This window comes from Ambystoma mexicanum, chromosome 1p (genome assembly GCF_040938575.1).
Source record: "Ambystoma mexicanum isolate Mex_15411 chromosome 1p, UKY_AmexF1_1, whole genome shotgun sequence".
Taxonomy (NCBI): Eukaryota; Metazoa; Chordata; class Amphibia; order Caudata; family Ambystomatidae; genus Ambystoma; species Ambystoma mexicanum.
In genome coordinates, this window is record NC_090921.1 from 238,454,586 (window position 1) to 238,460,585 (window position 6,000).

The following is a 6,000-nucleotide window of genomic DNA, read 5'->3' on the forward strand; positions in this document are numbered from 1 at the left end:
TGCGAAGTCCAAATTGTAACCCTGAATCAGTTCCTCTTCTGACCCTTTGTATCATGTTACATGACGAGTAATGATCACCTGTTAGCTTTATCCCTAATTATAACTCTCACTCTTTCCCTGCATCTAACCCTAGCTCTAATCCCATCATTAACCTCGGTCCGGGCACACGCGTGAACCCCTACTCTCATCTCAGCCTCTCCTGGTGATACATCACACCTGGGATCGTTTGCTCCCTGTGGGCTGTGGGAAATTTGCTACCAGCACGCCCTGGAAGTGGGGCTCATTCCGCTGCAACGGGAGGTCTTCCCAGGACGCGTCACAGCTCAACGCAAGAGCTCCTGGGTTTCGAAGGCTCTTGCAGCAAGCCTTAACAAAGCAGCAGGGAGCGCCGTTCCAGATGGGAAACTTGAGACTGGATGTCCAGAAAAGCAAGACGTCAGAAGCGAAACCTTTTTCCTGCAGGGTGTGGCATACCATCCGCTTGCTCATTGCGACAGAGGTGGCACTAATGAAGGAAGAGGTCAACGTTACGTTCTTCTTTAAAATGCAAGGCCAGGAAAAGTGGCAGCGGTGGGATTTGAACCCACGCCTCCGAAGAGACTGGAGCCTTAATCCAGCGCCTTAGACCGCTCGGCCACGCTACCTCCCTGCTAGTCGCCGAAAGCGGAACTTGACCCGTTGCCCGGCCCGCTTTAGTGCTTTGCCTTTTCTCCTTGGAAAGTCTGGAGACAGGCAGTGGAAGGGCAGGCAAACTGTCAGGTGCGCAGAGGAGGGGAGACCATGAGGCAAGGTGGGAGATGGGGGCAAGAAGTAAGAAAAAAACTAATCGCAAGCTAGGGCAGGATTCGGAAAGTGAAGCCGAAAAGGGGCTTAGCATGCAGCCCAGGGGTTTCTTTGACTGTCCTAAGCCCACAGGGACTTTGCCGTCCTCAGCTCATGAGACTTGAGATGGGTAGCTTGATTTGCTGAGGAAATGCGGGATGACAGATTCAACTCTGGAGTCAAACATAGCCCGGAACTATCGCCTTAAACTGAGTTTTAAGCCTGGTGCCGATAAAAAGAAAGAAATTAGCCTTAGATCGGGCAAGCCGTTTGACGGGGGAAAATGAGACCCCCTAGGCCAGCTAGGTGGTCGCTGGATGCTGTGCAGACATCAGCAGCTGTTCATTTCATGCCCTCATGTCTCCTCGTTAGTATAGTGGTCAGTATCCCCGCCTGTCACGCGGGAGACCGGGGTTCAATTCCCTGACGGGGAGGTTAAACCTTTTCTGGATTTTTTTTAGTTCTTGACAAATATTCTTGAAGATTAGGCTGAGTCAAGTAGGGAATGGGTGCCAAGAACTGACTCTTTAAGAAAAAAGCACCGGCAACGCTAGTCATCGTACAATATTTGTGCACAATTGCTTACATTAGGCGGCCGGTCCACTTTATTGAGTCCCCCTCAGCACCATTTAGTGCTCCTGTTGTCTGCGAAGTCCAAATTGTAACCCTGAATCAGTTCCTCTTCTGACCCTTTGTATCATGTTACATGACGAGTAATGATCACCTGTTAGCTTTATCCCTAATTATAACTCTCACTCTTTCCCTGCATCTAACCCTAGCTCTAATCCCATCATTAACCTCGGTCCGGGCACACGCGTGAACCCTTACTCTCATCTCAGCCTCTCCTGGTGATACATCACACCTGGGATCGTTTGCTCCCTGTGGGCTGTGGGAAATTTGCTACCAGCACGCCCTGGAAGTGGGGCTCATTCCGCTGCAACGGGAGGTCTTCCCAGGACGCGTCACAGCTCAACGCAAGAGCTCCTGGGTTTCGAAGGCTCTTGCAGCAAGCCTTCACAAAGCAGCAGGGAGCGCCGTTCCAGATGGGAAACTTGAGACTGGATGTCCAGAAAAGCAAGACGTCAGAAGCGAAACCTTTTTCCTGCAGGGTGTGGCATACCATCCGCTTGCTCATTGCGACAGAGGTGGCACTAATGAAGGAAGAGGTCAACGTTACGTTCTTCTTTAAAATGCAAGGCCAGGAAAAGTGGCAGCGGTGGGATTTGAACCCACGCCTCCGAAGAGACTGGAGCCTTAATCCAGCGCCTTAGACCGCTCGGCCACGCTACCTCCCTGCTAGTCGCCGAAAGCGGAACTTGACCCGTTGCCCGGCCCGCTTTAGTGCTTTGCCTTTTCTCCTTGGAAAGTCTGGAGACAGGCAGTGGAAGGGCAGGCAAACTGTCAGGTGCGCAGAGGAGGGGAGACCATGAGGCAAGGTGGGAGATGGGGGCAAGAAGTGAGAAAAAAACTAATCGCAAGCTAGGGCAGGATTCGGAAAGTGAAGCCGAAAAGGGGCTTAGCATGCAGCCCAGGGGTTTCTTTGACTGTCCTAAGCCCACAGGGACTTTGCCGTCCTCAGCTCATGAGACTTGAGATGGGTAGCTTGATTTGCTGAGGAAATGCGGGATGACAGATTCAACTCTGGAGTCAAACATAGCCCGGAACTATCGCCTTAAACTGAGTTTTAAGCCTGGTGCCGATAAAAAGAAAGAAATTAGCCTTAGATCGGGCAAGCCGTTTGACGGGGGAAAATGAGACCCCCCTAGGCCAGCTAGGTGGTCGCTGGATGCTGTGCAGACATCAGCAGCTGTTCATTTCATGCCCTCACGTCTCCTCGTTAGTATAGTGGTCAGTATCCCCGCCTGTCACGCGGGAGACCGGGGTTCAATTCCCCGACGGGGAGGTTAAACCTTTTCTGGATTTTTTTTAGTTCTTGACAAATATTCTTGAAGATTAGGCTGAGTCAAGTAGGGAATGGGTGCCAAGAACTGACTCTTTAAGAAAAAAGCACCGGCAACGCTAGTCATCGTACAATATTTGTGCACAATTGCTTACATTAGGCGGCCGGTCCACTTTATTGAGTCCCCCTCAGCACCATTTAGTGCTCCTGTTGTCTGCGAAGTCCAAATTGTAACCCTGAATCAGTTCCTCTTCTGACCCTTTGTATCATGTTACATGACGAGTAATGATCACCTGTTAGCTTTATCCCTAATTATAACTCTCACTCTTTCCCTGCATCTAACCCTAGCTCTAATCCCATCATTAACCTCGGTCCGGGCACACGCGTGAACCCCTACTCTCATCTCAGCCTCTCCTGGTGATACATCACACCTGGGATCGTTTGCTCCCTGTGGGCTGTGGGAAATTTGCTACCAGCACGCCCTGGAAGTGGGGCTCATTCCGCTGCAACGGGAGGTCTTCCCAGGACGCGTCACAGCTCAACGCAAGAGCTCCTGGGTTTCGAAGGCTCTTGCAGCAAGCCTTCACAAAGCAGCAGGGAGCGCCGTTCCAGATGGGAAACTTGAGACTGGATGTCCAGAAAAGCAAGACGTCAGAAGCGAAACCTTTTTCCTGCAGGGTGTGGCATACCATCCGCTTGCTCATTGCGACAGAGGTGGCACTAATGAAGGAAGAGGTCAACGTTACGTTCTTCTTTAAAATGCAAGGCCAGGAAAAGTGGCAGCGGTGGGATTTGAACCCACGCCTCCGAAGAGACTGGAGCTTTAATCCAGCGCCTTAGACCGCTCGGCCACGCTACCTCCCTGCTAGTCGCCGAAAGCGGAACTTGACCCGTTGCCCGGCCCGCTTTAGTGCTTTGCCTTTTCTCCTTGGAAAGTCTGGAGACAGGCAGTGGAAGGGCAGGCAAACTGTCAGGTGCGCAGAGGAGGGGAGACCATGAGGCAAGGTGGGAGATGGGGGCAAGAAGTAAGAAAAAAACTAATCGCAAGCTAGGGCAGGATTCGGAAAGTGAAGCCGAAAAGGGGCTTAGCATGCAGCCCAGGGGTTTCTTTGACTGTCCTAAGCCCACAGGGACTTTGCCGTCCTCAGCTCATGAGACTTGAGATGGGTAGCTTGATTTGCTGAGGAAATGCGGGATGACAGATTCAACTCTGGAGTCAAACATAGCCCGGAACTATCGCCTTAAACTGAGTTTTAAGCCTGGTGCCGATAAAAAGAAAGAAATTAGCCTTAGATCGGGCAAGCCGTTTGACGGGGGAAAATGAGACCCCCTAGGCCAGCTAGGTGGTCGCTGGATGCTGTGCAGACATCAGCAGCTGTTCATTTCATGCCCTCACGTCTCCTCGTTAGTATAGTGGTCAGTATCCCCGCCTGTCACGCGGGAGACCCGACGGGGAGGTTAAACCTTTTCTGGATTTTTTTTAGTTCTTGACAAATATTCTTGAAGATTAGGCTGAGTCAAGTAGGGAATGGGTGCCAAGAACTGACTCTTTAAGAAAAAAGCACCGGCAACGCTAGTCATCGTACAATATTTGTGCACAATTGCTTACATTAGGCGGCCGGTCCACTTTATTGAGTCCCCCTCAGCACCATTTAGTGCTCCTGTTGTCTGCGAAGTCCAAATTGTAACCCTGAATCAGTTCCTCTTCTGACCCTTTGTATCATGTTACATGACGAGTAATGATCACCTGTTAGCTTTATCCCTAATTATAACTCTCACTCTTTCCCTGCATCTAACCCTAGCTCTAATCCCATCATTAACCTCGGTCCGGGCACACGCGTGAACCCTTACTCTCATCTCAGCCTCTCCTGGTGATACATCACACCTGGGATCGTTTGCTCCCTGTGGGCTGTGGGAAATTTGCTACCAGCACGCCCTGGAAGTGGGGCTCATTCCGCTGCAACGGGAGGTCTTCCCAGGACGCGTCACAGCTCAACGCAAGAGCTCCTGGGTTTCGAAGGCTCTTGCAGCAAGCCTTCACAAAGCAGCAGGGAGCGCCGTTCCAGATGGGAAACTTGAGACTGGATGTCCAGAAAAGCAAGACGTCAGAAGCGAAACCTTTTTCCTGCAGGGTGTGGCATACCATCCGCTTGCTCATTGCGACAGAGGTGGCACTAATGAAGGAAGAGGTCAACGTTACGTTCTTCTTTAAAATGCAAGGCCAGGAAAAGTGGCAGCGGTGGGATTTGAACCCACGCCTCCGAAGAGACTGGAGCCTTAATCCAGCGCCTTAGACCGCTCGGCCACGCTACCTCCCTGCTAGTCGCCGAAAGCGGAACTTGACCCGTTGCCCGGCCTGCTTTAGTGCTTTGCCTTTTCTCCTTGGAAAGTCTGGAGACAGGCAGTGGAAGGGCAGGCAAACTGTCAGGTGCGCAGAGGAGGGGAGACCATGAGGCAAGGTGGGAGATGGGGGCAAGAAGTGAGAAAAAAACTAATCGCAAGCTAGGGCAGGATTCGGAAAGTGAAGCCGAAAAGGGGCTTAGCATGCAGCCCAGGGGTTTCTTTGACTGTCCTAAGCCCACAGGGACTTTGCCGTCCTCAGCTCATGAGACTTGAGATGGGTAGCTTGATTTGCTGAGGAAATGCGGGATGACAGATTCAACTCTGGAGTCAAACATTGCCCGGAACTATCGCCTTAAACTGAGTTTTAAGCCTGGTGCCGATAAAAAGAAAGAAATTAGCCTTAGATCGGGCAAGCCGTTTGACGGGGGAAAATGAGACCCCCCTAGGCCAGCTAGGTGGTCGCTGGATGCTGTGCAGACATCAGCAGCTGTTCATTTCATGCCCTCACGTCTCCTCGTTAGTATAGTGGTCAGTATCCCCGCCTGTCACGCGGGAGACCGGGGTTCAATTCCCCGACGGGGAGGTTAAACCTTTTCTGGATTTTTTTTAGTTCTTGACAAATATTCTTGAAGATTAGGCTGAGTCAAGTAGGGAATGGGTGCCAAGAACTGACTCTTTAAGAAAAAAGCACCGGCAACGCTAGTCATCGTACAATATTTGTGCACAATTGCTTACATTAGGCGGCCGGTCCACTTTATTGAGTCCCCCTCAGCACCAGTTAGTGCTCCTGTTGTCTGCGAAGTCCAAATTGTAACCCTGAATCAGTTCCTCTTCTGACCCTTTGTATCATGTTACATGACGAGTAATGATCACCTGTTAGCTTTATCCCTAATTATAACTCTCACTCTTTCCCTGCATCTAACCCTAGCTCTAAT

The 6,000-nt window shown here is 51.1% G+C and overlaps 3 non-coding genes across 3 annotated transcripts; 2 read left to right on the forward strand and 1 right to left on the reverse strand.

The window, feature by feature from the left end:
* The first annotated feature begins 2,653 nt into the window (after positions 1-2,653).
* On the forward strand, positions 2,654-2,725 carry TRNAD-GUC (transfer RNA aspartic acid (anticodon GUC)). The gene has a single exon. It is a non-coding gene; the product is annotated as a tRNA-Asp (tRNA).
* A 774-nt stretch (positions 2,726-3,499) lies between these two features.
* Positions 3,500-3,581, reverse strand: TRNAF-AAA (transfer RNA phenylalanine (anticodon AAA)). Its single transcript has one exon. It is a non-coding gene; the product is annotated as a tRNA-Phe (tRNA).
* A 1,995-nt stretch (positions 3,582-5,576) lies between these two features.
* On the forward strand, positions 5,577-5,648 carry TRNAD-GUC (transfer RNA aspartic acid (anticodon GUC)). The gene has a single exon. It is a non-coding gene; the product is annotated as a tRNA-Asp (tRNA).
* Positions 5,649-6,000: the final 352 nt, after the last annotated feature.